This window comes from Rhinolophus sinicus, linkage group LG04 (assembly GCF_036562045.2).
Source record: "Rhinolophus sinicus isolate RSC01 linkage group LG04, ASM3656204v1, whole genome shotgun sequence".
Lineage (NCBI taxonomy): Eukaryota > Metazoa > Chordata > Mammalia > Chiroptera > Rhinolophidae > Rhinolophus > Rhinolophus sinicus.
The window spans coordinates 61,429,052-61,450,917 of record NC_133754.1 but is presented as its reverse complement, the minus strand read 5'-3'; the positions used below and the strand labels follow the sequence as shown (position 1 = coordinate 61,450,917).

The following is a 21,866-nucleotide window of genomic DNA, read 5'->3' as shown; positions in this document are numbered from 1 at the left end:
CATGGTATATAAGCTATTTCCGCAGAAACAGTAAGATAATAACTGCTAAGCTTTGGGAGGTAATGTCTTTCATAGCAGTAGGTAACTAATATAGAAGATAAGATACTTCAGTGTTCCAAACAAGGTTAGAATTACAGACCAAGAGTTGTGGTGCATTTATTCAAAGTAACCAGCAGCTTCAGCTATAGTCCTAATAACAGGAGAAAGAAACTTGACTCTTGGGTTTGTCAAGCTGGGCCTTCCTATTCCAAGCACTGAACCCATAGGAGACTCTTCCATAGCCCTGCCAATGACCGGTCAGCTTCAGGGTTTGGAAACCAAAAGTGTGTCTGAGACACCTATGCAAATCTCTTTTCCATGGCCCCAAACAGGATCTTAAAGAAGACTTAGACTGCCAACCCATTAAAACATGCTGGTGTTATCACTATCTAAAAGTTTCTCAAAGCAAATGTCCTCCTCTTTGGGTAGCTGGGAATGAGATCCATCATCTTATAGTCATAAAATAGCACATTCCAATATCATCTTTCTGTTTTGCCAAATTCTCCTATAAAATAATAATCCCTATCCAATTGAGTGTAAATTATTCTGTACTCAGGAAGGTGGCTACTTCTAAGAACCATTAAAGGAGAAGAAATTCTTTTCCTACCCTATAAATAATTTCCCTTAATTTTATCTGTACAGTAGGCATAGAGGTGAAAGGGGATCCATGATTTTCATACATTCAATGTTCCTAATATGAAGTCCAACTGTATTCTCAAGTCGTCCCTCTTTGCTTTTTACTCCTCTGGTTCCTGGACACGTGAGAAGCCCACTTCGGAGGCTTTCCCTAATGATGCGGCATAGACAGCTTGTATAAGTAGGTGTCTTTCCCCCAGCAGCAAAAGAATGTCTGTCTGAGTGAAAATTTCCTAGTGAGGCAATAGGATTAAAAATTGCCATAGGACCAAACTAGATCCACTTTCCTGCTTTTTATATAGTATCAGCAAGATCAACAACATTTGTTCTGCCACCCAGCAGGTATTAAATTCATCTTATTGTGCTTACCTTGTTTGTCCAACGCACACGCTAACAATAACAGAGGAAGGGCTCCTTTGAAGCTCCAAAGAAACCCAACTCTGTATCAGAGTCTATATATCGTGGTTAGACGTGCTCAGCAAGTTGCCTGTTTATTTCTTCCCTACAGATTGCCATCATTGAGGATTTCTGAATGCCATGAAATGGGAGATATATCTGTAATGGATGATTGAAAGAGAAAAGGAATTAACATTGATTAAGTACCTAACTATCCTTATAACAACCCCACGTTGCCCATTATACAGATGAGCAAACTGAGCTTCAAAGAAGTTATTTGCCTTAAACAACATAGCTAGTGAAATGGTGAATCAGGATTTGAAACCATGTCTGAAGCCACAAACTATGTGTTTTCACTACATTATGCTGACTCTTTAGGTTACAGGTGAGAAAGATTGAGGACTCCTGGGTAAGAGTGAGGAGTAACCAAGAATTCATGGCACATTTAGTTTTCAAATAATCAAGAGAATTTTGACACCAACTACACAAACGCTTGGTAGATTTTTCCTTAGTGGTTTTCCCTATTTGTGAGCTAACCCACAGTCCCATAACCAGAAAAAAAAAATTGAAATTTTATTAAGGTCCAAATGAGAATCATGGATGTTGAGAGGTTGGAAGCAGAGGGGAGCAATTCAGAAAGTATACAAGCTTAGCCACCCCAAGCACCCAAATCTCCCTGCTGTGTTGTCGTTCTTAACACTTACCATGGGCACTATAATTCTACTGAAATAATAAAACTATGTTTTGTTGTGAAAAACAAAATGGTCATGGCATGGGTCAATAAAATGTTGTAATAAATTTTTAAATTAAACATAACTCCTTATGGGCATGTTCTTAGGAAAAAAAGTCAGAAATCTACACAAACATACCTTTGTACATTAGGGCAAACTGGGGAATCTGAAACAGTCTTGAGATCTATGTTTTCCAGAAATGTGGATGTATTGTATAGCAAATCGCCGCATGGACTGCGGGGAGATACTCAGAGGAGTGAAACACGATTGAAATCTCCACCCCTCAAGATACTGCACAGGAAGACTTCAAAGCCATGTGAGCGCGGGCACAAGACAGCATCTGCTTAGTTACCACAGAAATGGAATAGACAAGAAGTTCTGGACATTCCCAGGGGACACACCACACACCATGGGTGGTGAGGACAGGACCTTTTTCTGAGACTATGACCTTAAAAGAATAATGAATAAAACTTGGACGTGGATAGGGTGCGAGAGAGGGAAGAGAAGGAGGCCTGTCACATGCATGAGCAGATCTTTCTGGCCAGTCTCTACACCTCCATGGAAGTATCAGTATATGGGGAACTTTATATTAAACATAAATTGTTTTTTGTGGCACAGTTTATAGAGCCTAGTTACAGCTCTGCACCCATACATAGTAGGTACTTAAAAATGCTTTTGAGTTGTAACCTTTCAGTCCTTGAAACTGTGTCCGTGTAACTGCATTCGTGTGTGTGTGTGTGTGTGTGTGTGTGTGTGTGTGTGTGTGTGATATGCAGATAGGTGGGTGAGACATCTGTCTCTCTGGAAAAGCTGAGATACAAAGCAGCAGAGTGACTTCTCCAAGTGTCTGAGTCAATGAACAAGGCTGGAAGCGGCATTTGCAGTCACGCAGCTGCAATGTAGTTCACAGCCAGCTCTTCAGTGGAGATGGCAAGCCCCTCTTCCATTCAAAAACAAACACTAGACAAATTAAAGCAGCTCTCAAATGCCTCTCAAAGGTTTTGAGACGAAAGAAGTTGCTGGGGTGTGTTGGGGGCAGGGGGACAGTGATTATAATTAACAAATAGCTCTCAACCCCCCAGATCCACAAATTCGGGAAACTCATTGGCCTGAAGTGTTCTGAAAGTGACCTAACCAATAACTGCTGGTCCAGGGCTTGGAGACCAGAACCCCAGCACAGTAGAAGCCACCAGAGCACCTCTGAGTTCTCCCTCCCCTCTGCTAAGACAGTAACTATATATAACTGAAGGCAGGAAGAGAAGGCATCCATCTCAAGAAAAGCCTGGGCAGGTGTCCAGTGGCTTCTAGGCCAGGTCTCAACCCCCCAGCTCTCTGTCCTGAGAGGCGACCTTCCCCTGTTCTAGCCTTGGCAAGGCTCCAGGTATCAGGGATAGATGCAGATTCCCCACTGTGGATTTTGAGTTCCCAGCTGAGATGCTTCAGCTGAGAAATCACTGTAATCGACACCCTAATAGCTCTTTAAATATAAGTTACACTTTTGACTTGGTGGAGTTTGCTGAATGGCTAGTAGGGAAGAAAAATGTAAAGCAGAATAGAGGAGAAAAAACAAAGCAGCATTATCAGCCAGCTTTGATCTCAAAACTGTTTCATTACTGCACTCTGGGTTAAAAGGAGAAAAAAAAAAAAAGCAACACTTCAGGCAGGAAATGTCTATTATTCAGAATGTAATATAATTATGTGTCTGGATGGCCCAGTTTGTCAGACAGCATTTTCTGGGAAGGATGTGGTGGGGTTAGACACATCATCTGCTCTCCTCACCAATTCCTTCCACTCCCAACCTCCCTTCCTTCCCTGCACCGTTTTTTTTTTCCTCCAGGACACTTCCAATTTCCCAGATTTCGTGACCACTTACATGTCTTTCCTGAGTGTTTTTATATAGCGTAGGAAATTGGGTAATGAAAGCCGAGTCATACATTTCTGCTTTATGTTTCCAAAGAAGCAAGTGTGACTGTCAGGTTTACAAAAGATTGTTTATGTTCACTGGCGTGAAATGGGGAGCGAGCGTTCAGAGCAGAGAGAGAGAAAGGCTGGCCAGGCTGGGATGACAGCAATGCATTCATCCTCCACGCTACAGCAGACAAAGCGCGCTCCCTGCCTGACAGGGACCATAAATCATGGGCAGGAGATGCTGTACCTACAGCTTATACCATTCCAGATGACAAACACACAATAATCCACACAGCACAGCACTTTCTCTCTCCTCTTTCTTCCCCCACCCTCTCTCCTCTTCCTGGCTTCCTCTCCTAACTCTGGGTTTTTTTCCTAGCACCTCCTTGTTTTGTTTTGTTGTTTTCGCTCTTCTATTTTCTCTTCATTCTCCTGGTTTCCTGGCTCTTTTCTCTTGCTAGCTTGTCCCATCCCCTTTTTCTTCACTCCTTTCTCCTTGTTTCTTCTCCACCTCCTGCCTGCATTTCACGTTCTCTTTTTATCTCTTCTCTGTTCCTTCCTCTTCTCTCTCTCTTCCTCTGTCCCTTGCTAATCTCCCTCATATTTTCCATATTGACTTTCTGTTATGTTATCTTTTGCCTATTTTTTCTTACTCTCTCTCTGCTCTCTTCTCCCCTTTCCCTCTCCTCCCTTCCACCCTCCTCCCTCTCTCCACCACAGCCCTTCTGCCTCACCCCATCTGCTAAGTAAAATTTCACCTCTACCCTGTAGAGCCCCTTGACATGGGAACAGAGAAGACACAAGGCAAGTTCTCCAGGAGTGGTAACCACTGTGGCCACACTAGATCCCTTACAGAGGACGGTAGTGGGGACACAGAGATTTGGGCGTGTGACCAGATGGTCCAGGCAGCGATTCTCCCATAGCATCCAGGGCAACATGAAAATCTGAGAGCCAGGGCAGACATGCAGCCAATCCCTTCAGCATGGTAAAAGTCGGTGGGTCTGCAATTCTGAACACATTCAGTGCACAGCTCCAAGTTTATGAGTTTAGTCTTCTTCCCCAAACCAAGCAAACGCTCCTCACTCAAGGCTGAAGTAACTCCAGATAGACACTTTCTATACTGGTATTGAGATGCATGCATACATTTTTGTGTGGAACCCCAGAAAAATCAAGGGAGGGTGTGTGTGTGACAGCTCCCCTCATTTAGTCATACCAGGATTTTTAGCTAGAGCCTTATATGAAAGGCTAAATCTAAGAGACTTCTCTTATCGACCCTGTTCCACCTGTTTATAACACAACTCTCTCAGAGTTGAATTATAAGGAAACCCAGAGAAGCCACCTCCTCAATCTCCATCCCCAGAGGAACAAAATCCCTTTCCCTCAATAGGGACCTTTGGGAGCTTAGGAACAAAGTGAAGATGAATCACTTTGCTGATTTGTGTTCAAAGTTCCCTGGGTCAGGGTTAGGGATTCTTCCATAAAGGTTACACCCTGACACCCAGGACTAGCTTTGCTAACAGCTCATTTCTTATTTAACTTTACATGAAGCACTGGGATCATTGCATACAATCAGCAGCACAAACTTAGGTTGCACTGGTGATAAAAAAACATGTCATGGCTTTATCGTGTCTTGCTCCTCCAAATTATTTTCACTCATTAATCCAGTATTGTGAAATGCAGAACCACTGGTGCTCAGGGAATACTCAGTCTAGTTTCAGACTTCCCGGGTTCTTGTAAACCATATATCTTCATCTTTTTGGAAATGGAATCCAGAGCAGACAGCTGGAGCCTTGGACCCCAGGGACTAAAAGTGGCTTGGCCTAAGGTACAGCGAGTGATTTACAAGGATGGCTTCCAGCAGGCCAGCCCACTGACGCGGCAGAAGATGAAGGCCCAGAGGGAGGGCTGTCCACACCACAAGACATGACCCTCACTCTGTTCTCCTTTTGAGGTTTTAATGACCTCACAGGGCACTGGGAAGAGTTCATCTGACATTGGGTCAACTCAGAGCTGGGTGTGAGCTGCTAAGCTTTTTCTCATCAGTCACTGCCATTGTCTCTCAAGAGTTACTGCCTCTCAGGTCCAGAGAGTAATACATACATACATACATACATACATACATACATAAATAAATAAATATGACCTTCCATCCAACCTCACCTCACAGCCTTTCCCTTCCCCTTTCAAGTCAATGGACTACCTTATGAGCGCTATTCTAGGTGGTTGGGGGTTCAAATGTGGTTCTTTCTCTAGAGAGTTTCTGTGTAGCCCACTGCCAAGATCCAGCAGAAAGGAGAATGGCACATGGAGAACACTGGGGTGGCCATGGGCTGGGATAATTAATGAAGCCTGGCAGAGAAACCAGAAATCCAGTGGGAAATAGAAAGCAATCCCACTCATGCTTCCTTCCTCTGCTATAACTTGGTGGGAAGGGGAAAAGGGCTATCTGCTTGGACAACCCTTAAATCGAAGCATCCTAATTAACGGAGGATTTAATTCATCAAAGTGACAGCAACTCTATTTACATCAGCTCCTTCAACAGGGCTTAGGGTTGACCTATGCGGTTTATCATTCCCTTTCCTTCTTCCTTCTCTCTCTCTGTCTTTCTCTCCACCTTTTCTAATCGGGTCATATCGAGATTTAAGGAGGAAGGTAACTTCAAGCTGAGAATTGTTCAACCTTCTCCCCATAGTCTTCTTAATATGTCCCCTCACCCCTCTGATTTGGCCTGGAAAATAACGCAGGCCAGTTCCAGAGGCAAGGATGGCAGCACAGCAGTCCTGCGGCCTGGCAGTGAGAAGGAGAGGCCTCTGCAGACCATGCCTCACATGCCAGTCATGGGTCAGACTGCTGCCCCTGGCAACCCTTCGAGGGCCCCTCATTTTATGGATGAAGAAACTAAGACTGAGAGAGAGTGAGTGAAATACCCACAATTATGCAGATAATCAGTGGCAGAGCCAGAACCAGACCCCCCAAGAATCAGAGCTCTCTCCCCGTCACCACGTCTACTGTGACCGCCACAGGACAGTGTGGCAGCCACCGAGATCACCTTGTCATACAGCTCCCTGACACGCTGGCTCCTTCTTTGGAGTGGAGGCATTCTCTTCTCTAATCACTTTTTATTATGATTAGCTCTGTTAATCATTATTATTAAAAATAGTCAACATTTATTAAATACTATATATGAAGGACTAGATATGTTTTATCTAAGTCAATCTTCTGAATGTGATAAAGTGGATACTACCTTTTATTCACATTTTTAAGATGAAGAAATGAACTCAAAGAGACTAAGTGACTTGCCAAACAGAAGATGACTAACCACTGCTGAGCCATTCTTTTAGCCACTAGCTATAATGCCACTTTTAAATTGAAATTACTCCCAAAGGGCATTGAGTTAAGCTCTTTACATTTTAGTGGGGAGGAATTTAACTGGAACTTTGTGTTCAAAGAGACATTTCCCCAACCCAGAGCATTCTGACACTAAAGGGAAAAGAGAAGACTCACCCCTTCTCTGGTTTGTCCCAAGCTCATGCTCTGCTCCCCCAGAGTGGATTTCGCGAGAAGGGGGAGCTTTCCCCACAAGATCAACATTCATGACATAGCCAACCCACCATACTGGGCAGCTGCAGCTGTCCACCAGCAACACCACAGTCCACTGAACCTTCCAGAAAATATCTACTTCCATCTCTTTCCTTGCTCCTGATATGGGATTCCACCAGGGTCTGCCTTAGTCTTGACAGGTCCCTATGTTATAACTGTTAGTAATTGGGCCTATTAGAATCAAAAAAAAGGGAGAAAAGAAGAAAAGAAAAATGAATTCTGGCCCCTCCAACTGTATCCATTAGTCATTCACTGCAGAATCTAAGGCCAAAGAACAGCTCCTTTCCCAGAAACCAGGGAAAGTGGGGGTTGGGAGAGGACCCAAAACAAAATGCCAGGTGGCTCATGAGTAAGAGACCTCGCCTTTCTTCTAAGTTGGGTTACACTCACACCCCATCAGTCAGTACCGGATGAAAGGGCTATAAAACCAACACAGCGCCTGAGACTGTATGAAAATATATATCCTGATGTGTCAGGAATACCTGGCGTGCCTTTAACCTCAACTTCAGATGAACCAACACGCCTCGGAGCACATTTATATGCAAAGGCATATAATATGTCCCCTGTATCTAATTATCTGTCAACCTGAGGCAGTTTGTTTTCCAAATCGGCCTCTCGGCTGTGACTTTACGAGGTCATAAAGAAAACGATGCCACTCTGCACTGAAATGCGAGGAGAGCCTGGATCAACAAATTATCCTCCTTAATGGTGTCTCTCGGCCTGAAGATTCAGGCCCAGCAGAAAGAAAGGAGGCACAGCCCTGTTCTGGACCCCCTGTTGTCTGCATGTGGTGAACCTGCCAGGGCCGACAGCACCAGGGAGGGGGCTGCAGGAGACAGGCACAGGGCAAGGCCGATTCGAAATAATTCCCTTGTCTTGTTCAGCTGTCCACAGCTTCGCAGCTCTTCCTGGGCAAAGTCCACCTGCAAAGTTGTCAGTCTGGACTCCACAGGAAATGCGGTGGAGAGGATGCTTCTACCATCCTCAATACCACCCACCAGACTTCTCGGATAGTCCTGCGTTCCCAGGAGCATTTTAGCTCCTGAGATTCCCAAGGATTTTTTTGGTTCCACAGGGAAAGGTTTAATCCATTCTGCATGAGACAACCACTGCCTACATGAACCCAAATATCAAGATTCTGATTCCACAGGAAAGTTAGTTGGAAAATATTTTATTCCACCATTGAATCTGGGAGAAAGAGTGGGTGATTTTTAAACTTCTAAGCAAGAGGAGAAAATTCCTTCTCCCAAAACAGGGAAGGTAGGTGGCAGCAGCAGGAATGCTATTGTCTGAGTCACTAGCTGAGACCATCTCTCTTCTGCCAAGCTCAGCACCGCACGTGTAAATGTGCACAGGCTAGCGCCCACCATACACACACACACACACACACACACACACACACACACACACACACAGGGAAAGGGCGGAGGGATGGGCCCGGCACACAGTCTTCAGCTCCTATTAGTTCTCCTCTGATCTTCAGCAGATTAATTAGGAAGTTTGTCAGGAACCAGCCGTGAACTCCAGCCGCTCCTCTCTGGGAGTGGTAACAGTGCCAGTGAAATCCAAGCTGCAGGAATTCCTGTACCCACACTGCTCCCATGATTAATGATAGAAAGGAATAAAAAAAGAGGGGTCAACAGCTGAGTGCAAAGCAAGTTGCTAGACAGGGAGTAATTAAGATACTTGGGTAAATATGATTAATAAGCTCAAACTGGCAGGGTGTGCAGTAAACAAGGACTAACCAGATGGTCCCTCTCTTCTGACAAGGCTGGGCACTTGGAAACGGAGGGGTGGGGGGAGACACCAAAGCGGGAGGGGAGAGGAGGGCAACTTGAAAGGCGTGATTGAAACTTTACTTTCTTTCACTGACCCCATCTAGAGGGAAGGTTGGATCCCTGGGGAGGGATTAGGACAGAGGTGGCTTTGAGAATCCACCAATCCTCTTATCACAGGCACCAGACAAATTGCTGGGTGTAAAAGGATTCCTGCTCAGACATCAAGGCCGCACTTCTAAAGCCATTCCCGCCATGTGTCTGCAAGGGCTTTCTCTCCCTCCCAACCCTCCCTCCCTCTCTCTCTCTGTCTCTCCCTCTCTCTCTCTCTCTCTCTCTCTCTCTCTCCATTTAGCTGCTCACAACAAAGTCAGACTAGCCACATGGCATACAGATTAATGTTACCGTATTCATTGGCTCAGGCTGCCATAACAAGCACCACACACTGGGTGGCTTAAACAGAACTGTATTGTCTTACAGTTCTGGAAGCCAGAAGTCCAAGATCTAGGTGTCAGCAGGGTTGGTTCCTTCCGAGGCTCTGAGGGAGACTCTGCTCTGTGCCTCTCTCCTAGCTTCTGCTTCTGGTGGTTTGCTGGCAATCTTCTGTGTTCCTTGAATCGTAGAAGGACCACACCATCTCTACCTTTACGTTCACAGGACATTCTCTGTGCATGTTCATGTGTGTGTGTGTGTGTGTGTGTGTGTGTGTCTTTGTCCAATTTCTTTTTTTTTTTAATAAGGGCGCTAGTCTCATTGCATTAGGGCCTAACCTAATACCTTCAACTTAACTAAGTATATCTACAAAGATGTTATTTCCAAATAAGGTCACAATCTGAGGTACTAAGGGCTAGGACTTCAACATACACATTTTGGGGGACAAAATTCAACCCATAATCACCCCTAATCAGTTAGAAGCACAAACCAGGAAACCAATTCTTACTCATTTGGGACCTGAGCCAAGAAATACATGCTGTCAGAGCACTGTTTAGAAGGGGGGTGTGGCATGGACTCCCATTTCTCAGCCCACGCTCTGCGTGGAAACTATGCTTCCTTCCAGTCCTAACCAGTGCCTTGTAAAGCATCTCTTTTTCTGTGCAATGTCAAGGAGATAGTCTAATGTTTCCAGAGAGGAAGGTGAGAAAGAGCCATGGTTAGGTGTGCCCAGCAGTCCCGGTTAACAGGAAATATGTGCAGGTGCTAAAAGAGAGGCTCAGAGGATTTGCCCCTTAAATAGCAGTGAAGTGCCCAGACACCTCCACCTACAGATATGGGCAATTACGATGTGCCCCAGTGAAGGCCAAGGCATTGTTGAGGAGACGAAAGAAGCACAGGATTAGTCCCTAGACTAAAGGAGCTGACTGTCTAGATTCCTGTATTAGTTTCCTGAGTCTGTTGTAACAAATTACCACAAGCTTGGTGGCTTAAAACAACAAAACTGTATTTTCTCACAGTTCTGGAGGTCAGAAGTCCAAAATCAGTGTCATTGGGCTGAAGTCAGTAAGGTTGTGCTCCCTGCAGAGGTTCTAGGGGAGGGTCCCTTTCTTGCCTCTTCAGCTTCTGGCAGCCCCTGGCATCCCTTGGTATGTGACCACATCACTCCAATCTTCAAGGCCAGTGTCTTCAAATCCCTCTCTGCTGTTTGCACTCTCCTTCTCCTCTGTGTGTAAAATCTCCTTCGAACCTCCTTTTATAAGGGTGCGTGTGATTTCATTTAGAGCCCATCTGGATAATCCCGGACAGCCTCTTCATCTCAAGATCCTTAATCACATCGGCAAAGATCCCCAACTAGCACAGGTCCCAGAGATTCGGAAGTGGATGTCTTTTGCAGGCCGTTGTTCAGCCTACCTCAGTTCCCATAAGAGTTTCTTTATGTAATCACTTTTCTCAATTTGTTTGTGTAAAGCTAGGAGGCCTGGTCTCTGCTCCCCATCTTATGCATAAGGAAAGCCAGCCATGTGTGGCAAAGAGTAGTCCTTCGCAAAAATTCAAAAATCATTCTTAGGTAAAGACTCACCAGGTACTTAATCTGTCCTATAAATCAATTCCTTGTCTTTTGTATATCACACAGATCCATTTAAAAATATATTTAAAGGGGGTGTTAGAAATGATGAGATTGTTGTCAACTTTTTATTTGGCCAACCCATGACATTCAACAAAAAAACGTACTATATATTTCCATTCATAAAGGAAGATATCTAAATTTTAATAAACAAAGTAAAAACGACATACGTCAGAACAAAGCATAGTCCTCTGGAAAAAACTTTGGGCCACCTTATTACCTCAATGTCCCATGTTATTTTTTTTTTACCATGCTCAAGGCCGTAACCACTCATTAAGGACAAGCTGTTGAAAAATACCCTCCTCTGGACCAGGGGTTTACTTTCAGCAGATGACCTAGTTGGGTTTCTCCCAAGTGAAAAGAGCATAGACATTAACAGCACAGGGACCAAGGAGATGAAAAAGAGAGAGGCTTTGTTATCACCTATCCTGCCCCATCAGAAACATTCTCTTGCCCCAGAGACAAGTGGGGCACTGACCAAATCAGGCACAACCAGATGACGGATGCCAGCTGACAGGGCACACAGCCTTCTTGTCAACCTCAGACAATTCCGTCTCAATTGTGGAGCTCAGCAAACAGCCCCAGAAAGCTTCCTGCTCTGTGGTTAGGATTTTCCCTTTATAAAGATGTGCTTGACACAAAGGAGCTTGACACAAAAGCTTGACATTCCACCTGGTGAACCACTTCCTGGTTCCTTTTCCTCTCTCACCCTGAAAATAAAGTGAAAGAGCTATAGACAAAAACTGTACAAGGTCATCACAGAACAATACTGTGGCAAAGACTTTCTGCTGAGAACCTTACCCAGGCGTCCAGTGAATCAGTCTCCAGCCCTTCCTCGCTTAACACTTCTCTCAGGCAGGGTGAGAAATTCGGCTCCCAGTCCTAAATCTGACCAGTGAGCATATGTGAGAGTGGCTCAGCAGATATCTAATTTGGCCCCATGATAGCACAGCAGGTATGTCTTCCTTCTTTCCCTGGGACTTTACAACTTTGCAGGATGGGGTTTTGTTTCCAATATCATATTCACTCTCCTGTCAATTTCTCGTTTGTAACAAGAGAGTCAGGGTAAAAGAGATGCAATCAGATGCTGTCTGTACCAAACTGGGACCAATGCAACCTCACAAAATGCAAACACAACGTCACCGTCTTTTTTTAAATTTCTGTTTCTTTTTCAATGACAGTTGACATAAAATATTATATTCGTTTTGATACTGTGCTAAGGTCCGGCTGCCTGCCACTTGCAAAAGTTAAAAATCGAGAGACATGTTTGGTGAAAAGAAAAGCAGGGTACAGCATAGGGATTAGACTTTTATATAACCTACGAAGCGATCTCTTCAAGAGTGGCCAGCACAAGGCTGTTCTAGTCACCCAGCTACATAACCCTCCAGGCAAACTTCTTGCCACAAAGGGCCATGAGAGGGGCAGAGCACACAGAGGGCAGTCATGCCAATATGATTTGACTGGTTGCTTCATTCTTTGGAGCAAGAGGACCATCTAAGTCTCACCAGCTTCACAAACATGGAAACGTGTTTAAACAGAAAACGAAGTATAAGAGAATCAACTCAACGGAAGTATGAGCAGCAGATGTGTGCCCGGCGCAGCACTCAGTGTGGGCAGGAAGAGAGGACAGTGTCTGTTCTCCAGAAGGTCAGAGTGAGGAAGGGACAGCGTGGCAATGCACCGATACACTGCAAAATGGGCTGTAATAAATATGTACACCGAGCACAGTCACAGCGAGGGGCTCTTCGTTGGGTTCCCCCAGAAGCAGTCCCCAAAGCAGAGACTCAAGAACAAATACAGTTGGCCCTTAAACAACATGGGGGCTCTGACCCCACACAGTCAAAAATCTGCATATAACTTCTGACTCCCCCAAAACTTGACTACTAGTAGCCTACTGTTGACCAGAAGTCTTACCGATCACGTAAACAGTCAGTTCACACACATTTTTGCATGTTACATGTATTATATACTGTGTTCTTACAACAAAGTAAGCTACAGAGAAGAAAATGTTATTATGAAAATCATAAGGAAGAGAAAATACATTTACAGTACTTAATGAAAAAAAATCTGCATATCAGTGGAGCCACATAGTTCAAACCCATGTTGCTCAAGCGTCACCATACATTATTGGGGGAGAGGAGTTAGAGCTGGTGAACAGAGAAAACACTAATAGTAGAGTAGGGGAATGAGAAAGGGAATGGGAAGAACTGCTAAAGGGCATATTAACCAGTTGCTATTGTGGCCAAGTGGAGCTTAATTCCGCGGGAGCCCCCCAGGAGCTCCTGTGAACACATACCTCAGAAATGTCCTGTCCGAGGAAAGAGTGAGGGAGCTGCAGTGTTTGTCTACCAACACCCATCAGTTATTGGTAGAGGCTGCTCTGAGGACAGAACTCCCAACCTTTCCGACCCACCCTGCACATGGCCAGAACAGGCAGAGAAAGGCCTCAGAAAAAGATTCACTATGGGAGCTGGCAGCGGGAAGTCAGGCTGGCCTGTCCAAATGTGGTAAATGCTAAAGGGATGTGGGTGGGGCACTGACAGCAGCTGCTATAGACCCATGAATTCAAACCAAAGTGAAGGAGGAGGTCAGGGAAGGTTACAAGGAGAGCTGACATTTGAGCTGGACCTGGAAAGATGGGTTGGAGACTAATGGGCAGAAATGGGCAGAGGGGGCCAGTGAGGGAAGGCATTCCTTCCAAAGTGAGGGAAAAACATGAACAGAGACAGCCTAAAAATTGCATGGGTTTCTAGCTGTTGTGTGGACAGGAAGTCCAGACAGGTAGCTGGAGAGGCCGTGGGGAGGCAGACTGGGGCCAGTCTGTGAAGGGCCTGCCTCCATACCAACAGGTTTGGTATATGCAGACAAACAGGGAGCCATCAACGACTTATAAACAAGGGAGTGACACAGACATAGACGAAGGCTTAATGAGCTTCCTGGTCCCATGCTAGGCAATCTGTGCTATGAGTCAACCTCTAGAGGACAAGGGCTGTATATGTTCTCTGAAGTGGCCAGTACATTGCAGGGAAAGATGGACGTCAACCCAAGGCTTGAGTACACTGAGCTAGCATGTGGGCGTGGTGGCACTAATGAAACTAACTTCTCATAAAACAAACAGCTGAGAGAAGCAATTAAATAAATGAAAATTTAAAAAAAGAGCTCACCAAAGTGATGGCATGGTTCTGTGCACATGGGACCAAATATTCCTGGGAAACTAGGCTCCTGTTTCAAGGCAGCCTGGAGCTGCCCCCACAGGAGTATCTGCAGAACCAGGCAGACCAGGCAGTGCCTTCTTTGTGTCCAGTCACCACTACCTGGGGTCTGAAGAGCTGGCAGTATTATCTGTGCTCTGACCCCACCCTACCTTTGCAGGGGACCATAGCTCCAGGACAAGACTTCCTATTATTGCTTTGCAAAAGTTTGTCCTGTGCGTCATGCATACATCATCATATCACTTGAGTGATAGTAAAATGAATCAAAGACTTGCCCAATGTGTGCTCATTTTCATTCATTCCAGACAAGCTTTGGATATGGTGCTGTGCCACTTATGTTTAGTTTAATTTGCTCCATGATAGAGTCAGTTGGCTAGGGGCTGATTCAGGATAGCACCCTCTCAATGGCTCCCACAACATTTTAGGAGATACTGCCACTTTCAAAATAGAAATGAGGAAATGAAGTTATTAAAGATGGGTTCTGGCCCTGAGGGTTTTCCTACAAAGGTATTGTGGGCAGAGGACTTCCAGGATGGTCCCAATGAGCCCACCTTCTGGTAGGCACGCCCTTGTAAACTTGGAGTGTGGACAGGACCCAGTGACTCACTTCCAATGAATAGAATACAGCAAAAGTGATGGGACACCCCTGCAGAAATTAACCTCTGTTAGGCTGTGAGTTCTATCTTCTTCACACTCTTTTTCTCTCACTCTGATTAAGCAAACTGGCATGTCATGAGCTGCTCTGTGGAGAAACTCACATAACAAGGAACTGAGTTCTGCCCACAACTACTATTTGATGAGCTTGGAAGTCGATCCACCTCCAGCTGAGCTTTAAGATGACTGCAGCCTCATGATAGACTAAGAAGCAGAGGGCACAGCTAAGCGATGCTCAGATATTTGACCCACAGAAACTATGAGATAATAAATGTGTTTCAAGTTGCTACGTGATGGGATAACTTCTTACACAGCGAAGATAACTAATATAGGCATCTTAGTGGAGGAGACAGTGAAGAAATATACAGATATACAGACATACTCAGAAATCTAAGACCAAAAGAAAGTCACTACTTTCGCTATTGGAATTACATGTCTTGGGCAGGGATGGGCCTCCCCACAGAAAGCCATGCTGCTATAGAAAGTTAAAGCAGAGACACTGGGATAGCCCCACAACCCCTAAAGTACCCCCACTCATTGATTTGTTGATTTACGCTGAAATTCCACAATTAGTCATTTCTTTCCCCTAAAGTGCTTTCTTTTAAAATACACTAAAGCTTGGAGTCAGGAAACAAAAAAATCAAGTCCCAGATCCTTACTTTATTAATTGTGCGATTTTGGAGGAGTCGTTTATGTATACCCCAAACTACATATGTGAAACAAAAATACGAATTTCGAAAAGTTACTTAACTTTTCTATGCCTGTAATTCATTTTAAAATAGGAATAACTAGCACCTCCCTTATACAACTCATGGTGTCGTTGAGATGATTAAATGAGGTAATACAGGTAAAAGTGGTTTTGAAACTATAAAGATCCCTGAGGCTCTCTCATACGGGATACACTCTAAATGATCATTAGACTGTCATACGTTAGTACAGTGGGCTCTTATAAGGCTTTTTCCTGGAAGCACGCTTTTAGAGAGAGAGAAGAAGTGAAGGAAAACAAAAGCAACTGGGGTTGGAACATGTGGGAAAGGGACAGAAAGCCAGCAGGTCCCATTTCACATCCTTTACAGATTCAGTCCCAGAGGAGTGAACAAGAGGTTGACAGCTGACACCCAAAGACCTCGCTGGAGGGCTTGCCTGCATAGGTTTCCAGCAGTCCAGGCCCTCGTGTACTTTTCTTTTTGCAGTCATGCATTGAGCACCCACAACATGGCAGGCACTGTCCTCATCTCTTCAGTCGCACTAACTGATTTCACCTTCCTCACAGCCTGTGAGATAGGAACCATCGTTATTCCCCTTTCACTGATGCTGAAACTGAGGCTTAGAGACCTTAAGGAATTTGCCAGGGTCATTACAGCAAGTACATGACAGAGCAGGGATCCAAGCCTGTCAACTTGGAGTCAAACCATGTTCTGTAAGATGCACTTTCTTGTGCCTCATCCTGTATCTTCAAGGAGAGCCTTTCTCTCCCTTGTCCTTTGTTTCCATCTTCCTATAAAATATGCTGTGACACTGAGCCATGTATATAAATCAATTGCAATCAGCTGTATTTCTCTCCTGATGTTAAAAGACTCATAAAGGAAAATGCACTTGTTTCAAACACGCTTTTCTGACACTAAATCAACTCTCCACTGGAGGTGGAATTTCTGCACAAATTGAGCTGGGCCCTCATGAGACCAAGGTTTACCAGCATAAATCCCAGGTTTGCAGAGGCTGTCTAGTTGTATTAATAGAAAGAGCTGATCTGGCAGCTGAGCTTTCTGGGGGTTGGTGGCACCTTTTTCACTTTTAGTTCCGGTCAGAAGGACATTTGGCAACTCTCTTTCTAATGTGTGATGTGAAGGGTGACAGGGGCATTACGGCAGGGGTGTGGTCCAAAGACACGGACTGCTGTCACCCCATCATGCCTCACCACTGTACCTCAAGGAAATCCCAGTCAGGATCACCATCTTCTGAGGAAACATCGAGGCTTCCTAATAATAAATTGCACAGGAATAAAGCTCTCATGGGATATTCACCAAATCTGACCCAAAACAACAGTGCTTCTTTGATAGGTGTTAAACATGCCACAACCACAGAAACTTCATGAGTCCTAAGGGCTGCTGGTTAACTCTGTTACTCTGAACACACCACATTATTTCTCATTTGCCTCAGTTTCTTTTATTTGCATCAGCCCTCTGAATCGGTTTCCTCATTTATACAATGGAGATACTAACGCCTTCTTTCTTTTGTAGAATAGAAGAAAAAGGTTTGAAGGATTCTCCAGAGACACTGACCATTTCCTTTTAACTATGTCATAATTCTGATCACCAATTACAATGTATAGGGTTTTCCCCCAAGAAATTCTGCAACACCAGCTGGGTGTCCTACATTTCTACTCAATTCTGACACTATGGACGTGGAGATGGCATCAGATCCCACAGGTTAAGGGTCAGCCCTACCAGACTGCCCCCTCCACACTTCAGATGCCCATCACAAGTCAAGAGTGTTACCTGTGCTTCTGACTGACCATCTATCTAGATTGGAGGTTCCAGTGACCCCCCTCTTTGGGTCTGATTAATTTCCTAGAGTGGCTCACAGAACTCAGAGAAACATTTTCCTTAGTAGATGACTGGTTTATTATAAAAGGATCTAACTCAGGAACAGCCAGATGGAAGAGCTGCATAGGGTGGGGGATGGAGAAAGGGAGCGGAACTTCCCAGCTCTGAGCACGCCACTCTCCCTGCCCCTCTAGATGTTCACTGACCCAGAGGATCTCTAAACCCTGTCCTTTGGCTTTTTGTGGAGGCTTCATCACATAGGCACACTTGATTAAATCACTGGTCATTGGTGATTGAATTTAACCTCCAGTCCTCTGCCCTCCCCAGAGGTCAGGCGGACAGGACTGAAAGTTCTAACCTCCAATCGCAGGGTTGGTTCCTCTGGCAACCAACTCCCATACTTAGGTGTGGTCCAAACGTCACCTCATCAACATAAGAACAAATTCCAAGGGTTTCTGTACCAGAAACAGGATGAAAACCAAGTATATGTTTCTTATTATAAATCACAATATCACACTATCCCTATAAAGTCATGGAAATTTTTCTTTTGCCCTTTTTGCCCATCCTAACCATTCTTTCTATCACCGAACCAGAAGGCAGGGGAGTGTATGCCATGCTCAGATCTGCATTCAGAACACAGGCTGCTAACTAATTTTATTTCCACATGAACATAAACAAGGTGATGGTAGATATAATGCAATCAAAAGGAAGATACTCGATATGATTTTACATTTTTGTTGTATACAGTGGTTTTATGTTTTATTTAAAAATGAAGATGGATGATGTCAGCAAGAAAAAAAACACTGTTAGGGAGTTCAAAAATTGGCCTATATTCATGTTTATTTATTTTACCACTTCAACTTTCTAAAAAGAAGCAGCCACCACCTAAAAGACTTCTAGTTCACTATGGAGCTATGCAGGAACTGTTCTCCCTCTGCCGAGCATTTCGGTGGCAATCTAGAGGTAAGCATATATAGTCACTAGTGATTCAGTATGGTGAGCACAGCATGCCTGGGACATAGCCACCAAGCGTTTGGTTTGGCCTGCAGGGCCTTTAGGAAAGCTTAGCCCCCAAGCAGAAGTCTGAAAGAGTCCTTGGGGGGTAAGTGGGATTGCCAGGCAGAGAACATTGGAGCAGACACTCAAAGAAGAATCAGACTGAGCAAAGGGAAAGTGCCTGAAGTACTGGTAAGGGTGAGCTGCTGTATGCTGTGACAGCAGGGACCCCTGACTCCCTCTCTTGCCAAGGTTCTCACCAGGGCAGCAAGTGACATTGTTCAGAGCTGCATTTAGAACATGAGCTCCAACAGCGATGTGGAACATGGTTCCAGGCTCTTCTGGAGCCATTGGCAGTGGTCTAGGAGAGAATCATGAGTGAAGAGCTGTTTCAAGGCCAAGTACGGGGGGTAGGAGAGATGGGGGGTTGGCCGGATTCCAGAGTCTTCAAGGTAAAACCTTTGTTAATCACAGGCTAGACATTACACCTTGATTGCAAGTGTCCCTAAGAACTAAATATTGACTGAGCTTGCATCTTTGTTGCCTCAAAAATGCAAGACTTGTAAAATTCAATGACACATATGATTATTCAACATGTATTATCTGCTGACTGCTCTGATGGAGACAGAGGAGTTTAGTTGAAGCAAACGAGTAGAATCAACAATAGGTATATAAATAGATCCCTTTATAATGAATTTACTGATCTTGCCATACTTCTAACTTTATCTATTTTATCCAGATGTGCCCTTATCCCCGCAACAGCCCACAGAAATGGCTTAGAAAGTTTTAAAATGTACTCAGTCAACCATTTTGTCCACATAAAACAAGAGACTGGACTGATTGGAATTAAATGATTTTCTTCTTAAATCTTTTTTGCTGTTCATCATGGCATTGTGTAGATAGATAATGAAATTATTGCCTTCATCATCCAAGGAATTATAGCAAAGAGCTGGTACGGTCTTGAAAAATGTTCCACGAATGGTTATACAGAGGACGGCGGGCTCCCCTGGGAACCACCAAGACGCTCAGCACTCGGTGGGAAGGAGGCAGACCGAGATTGAGGACAAAATTGCAACCCATTGGCATAGCACATATTTTTCCAATATAAAAGCAAATGGAGAATCTGTAAATAAATTGACTATATAAAAGTGTCCCTTTATATTACTGCCTCACCTTTCCAAGGGGAAAACAACAACAACAACAAAAAAGGCTTCTTTTCACGGCCCTTATATAAAAACATCATTTCTTCTGGGTAATTTTATAGTACCAACAGCAGTCCATATCTATTTAAAGTACATATGCAGCCCCCCAACCAGTCCCCCTTGTACAAATGACTGAGTAACTAGCATCAGCCCGACTGCAGAAGCAGCTGCCACATAATTACAACCTCTCATCACACGTGTAGGGAAACAAGTTGTGGCATTTGGGAAAGGTCTGCAAAAATAGGTGTCAGACCTTAACTAATAGTGATTGTCCTTCCATTCTACTGTAATTTACATTTAATTCACACATTTCATTTCCATTTAAAATATGATTACAGTGTTTTGAAGCACATCTCACCTGTCCCCTTGAATTACAGGGAAATGAAAATAACAGGGAGCAGCAGGCACCGGGAAGGCCACTACAGCCCTTGGCGGAAGGGTCACCAGCTCCCACCTCAGAGGTCAGAGTGGGACAACTAAAGAGAAATGGGGGCTGTGGAGGAGAGGAGGCGGGACACAGAATGAGGGGAAAAGAGTGAAAGGACATAGGTGACAGGGTATAAGGGTGGAGAGGGGAGGAGCCTGTGGAGGGAACAGCGATTCCAGTCTTCTGAGGGTTCCAGAGTGCTTGTTTTAGAAATTCATTCTTTTCTGGCGTAGTGCCCACCTTTTATTTCATTCATTTCAGGTTCATGACCTAATCCTAAATACATGCAGCAAGAAGCAGGTGCCTGTTAACTCTGAGTTCTGTTTTTGTTTGTTTGTTTCTTTCTTTCTTTCTTTTCCTACTCTGGAGACAAGAGAAAAAGCAGAGGAGAGGGAAGGCAAAGGCTGCAATGCACGGACTCAGAGGCCAGACAACCTACTGGATACATGACACCCTTCAATACACACCCCCTTTCTACCTCCATCCTGCACCTGGGGCTCTGCAGCTGTTGGCAGGGGGTGAAAATGTGTCCATGTGCTCCAGGTCAGAGGAGAAATTTATATAACAAGATTCCTTCGGAATTCAGTAACCAAGTTCCTCCAGGTGCGGCAGAAGATGGGCTTGCCTTATAATGAATTCCAGCCAATGGCACCTAAATTCACAGTGAGATTTTGTTGTCTGCTCAGAGGCAGAAGGAAAGAGCCCTTGCTCATTCATAACTATCCCCAGATGGTCATAGGTACTGTGATCCCTGAGAGAAGGGAAACAAACAAGGTGAGCCTACTTTTGCCAAATGGTACTTTCTGGATTACATTACAGGAAACAAGAATAATAGCAGAGTACAGTGGTTTCACTGAGTTCATGAGACAGAAATCAAAGTTGGGGAAGTCAAGTGACTTGAATTTTCAGGACAGACCATCAGGGAAGAGGGGTTGTACAGAGAAAGGGATCTTGAGTCTTTGGCTGGATACTAAGATAAGGTTCCACAATGCCAGCAAAGAATAACTATCAGAGTGCTATAAGCTAAAAGACTTCCAGATATCACAAAAGACTGAGATATGTTCAAGTTCCAATCAACCAGACTGGTAAGACCCTGCTGAACACTCAGGACACTCAGGGCAGAATCCACAAAGGTCACACCAAATAAGCATAAATACACTAGCTTTAGAGTAAAGGCTACTCTAAACCTAACTTTATGAATTGAGGGGATCCACATGAAATTTAACTGCAAGCCAAGACAGATTGCACACTCTATAAATAAAAAACACAAAATCCGGACACTTGACATTATATTCTAAATGTTCAGAATCCAATCATGAATTATTACACATGAGAGAACATTCAGGGGAAAAAAATTAGACCATAGGAACAGATCTAGATGTAACAGAGATGATGGAACAAACTGACAGAGGAAAACATGAAATGAATAAAGACAAAAGAAAATACTAAAATAAAAACTAAATGTAAATTGTAGAAGTGAAAAATATAATACCATAAATAAAAAAATTCACTGGAGATTAGACACTGTAGAAGAAAAGATCAGTGAACTTAAAAAAAAAAATCACAAAAGTAACTGTCCTAACTAAAGGATCGAGAGAGAGAGAAAACAGTCTGGAAAAAAAGTGAACAGAACCTCAATGACCTGGTGAACCACATCAAGCAGTCACTAGAGTTCCAGAAGAATG

General features: G+C 44.2%; 1 long non-coding RNA gene across 2 annotated transcripts in view; it reads right to left on the bottom strand.

The window, feature by feature from the left end:
• Positions 1–21,866, bottom strand: part of LOC141571038 (uncharacterized) — a 231,692-nt gene that overhangs the window by 78,711 nt on the left and 131,115 nt on the right. For both annotated transcript variants that reach the window (XR_012495526.1, XR_012495525.1), the window contains exon 3: positions 1,045–1,230. This is a non-coding gene — a long non-coding RNA (uncharacterized LOC141571038). The remainder of the gene's footprint in view (positions 1–1,044; positions 1,231–21,866) is intronic.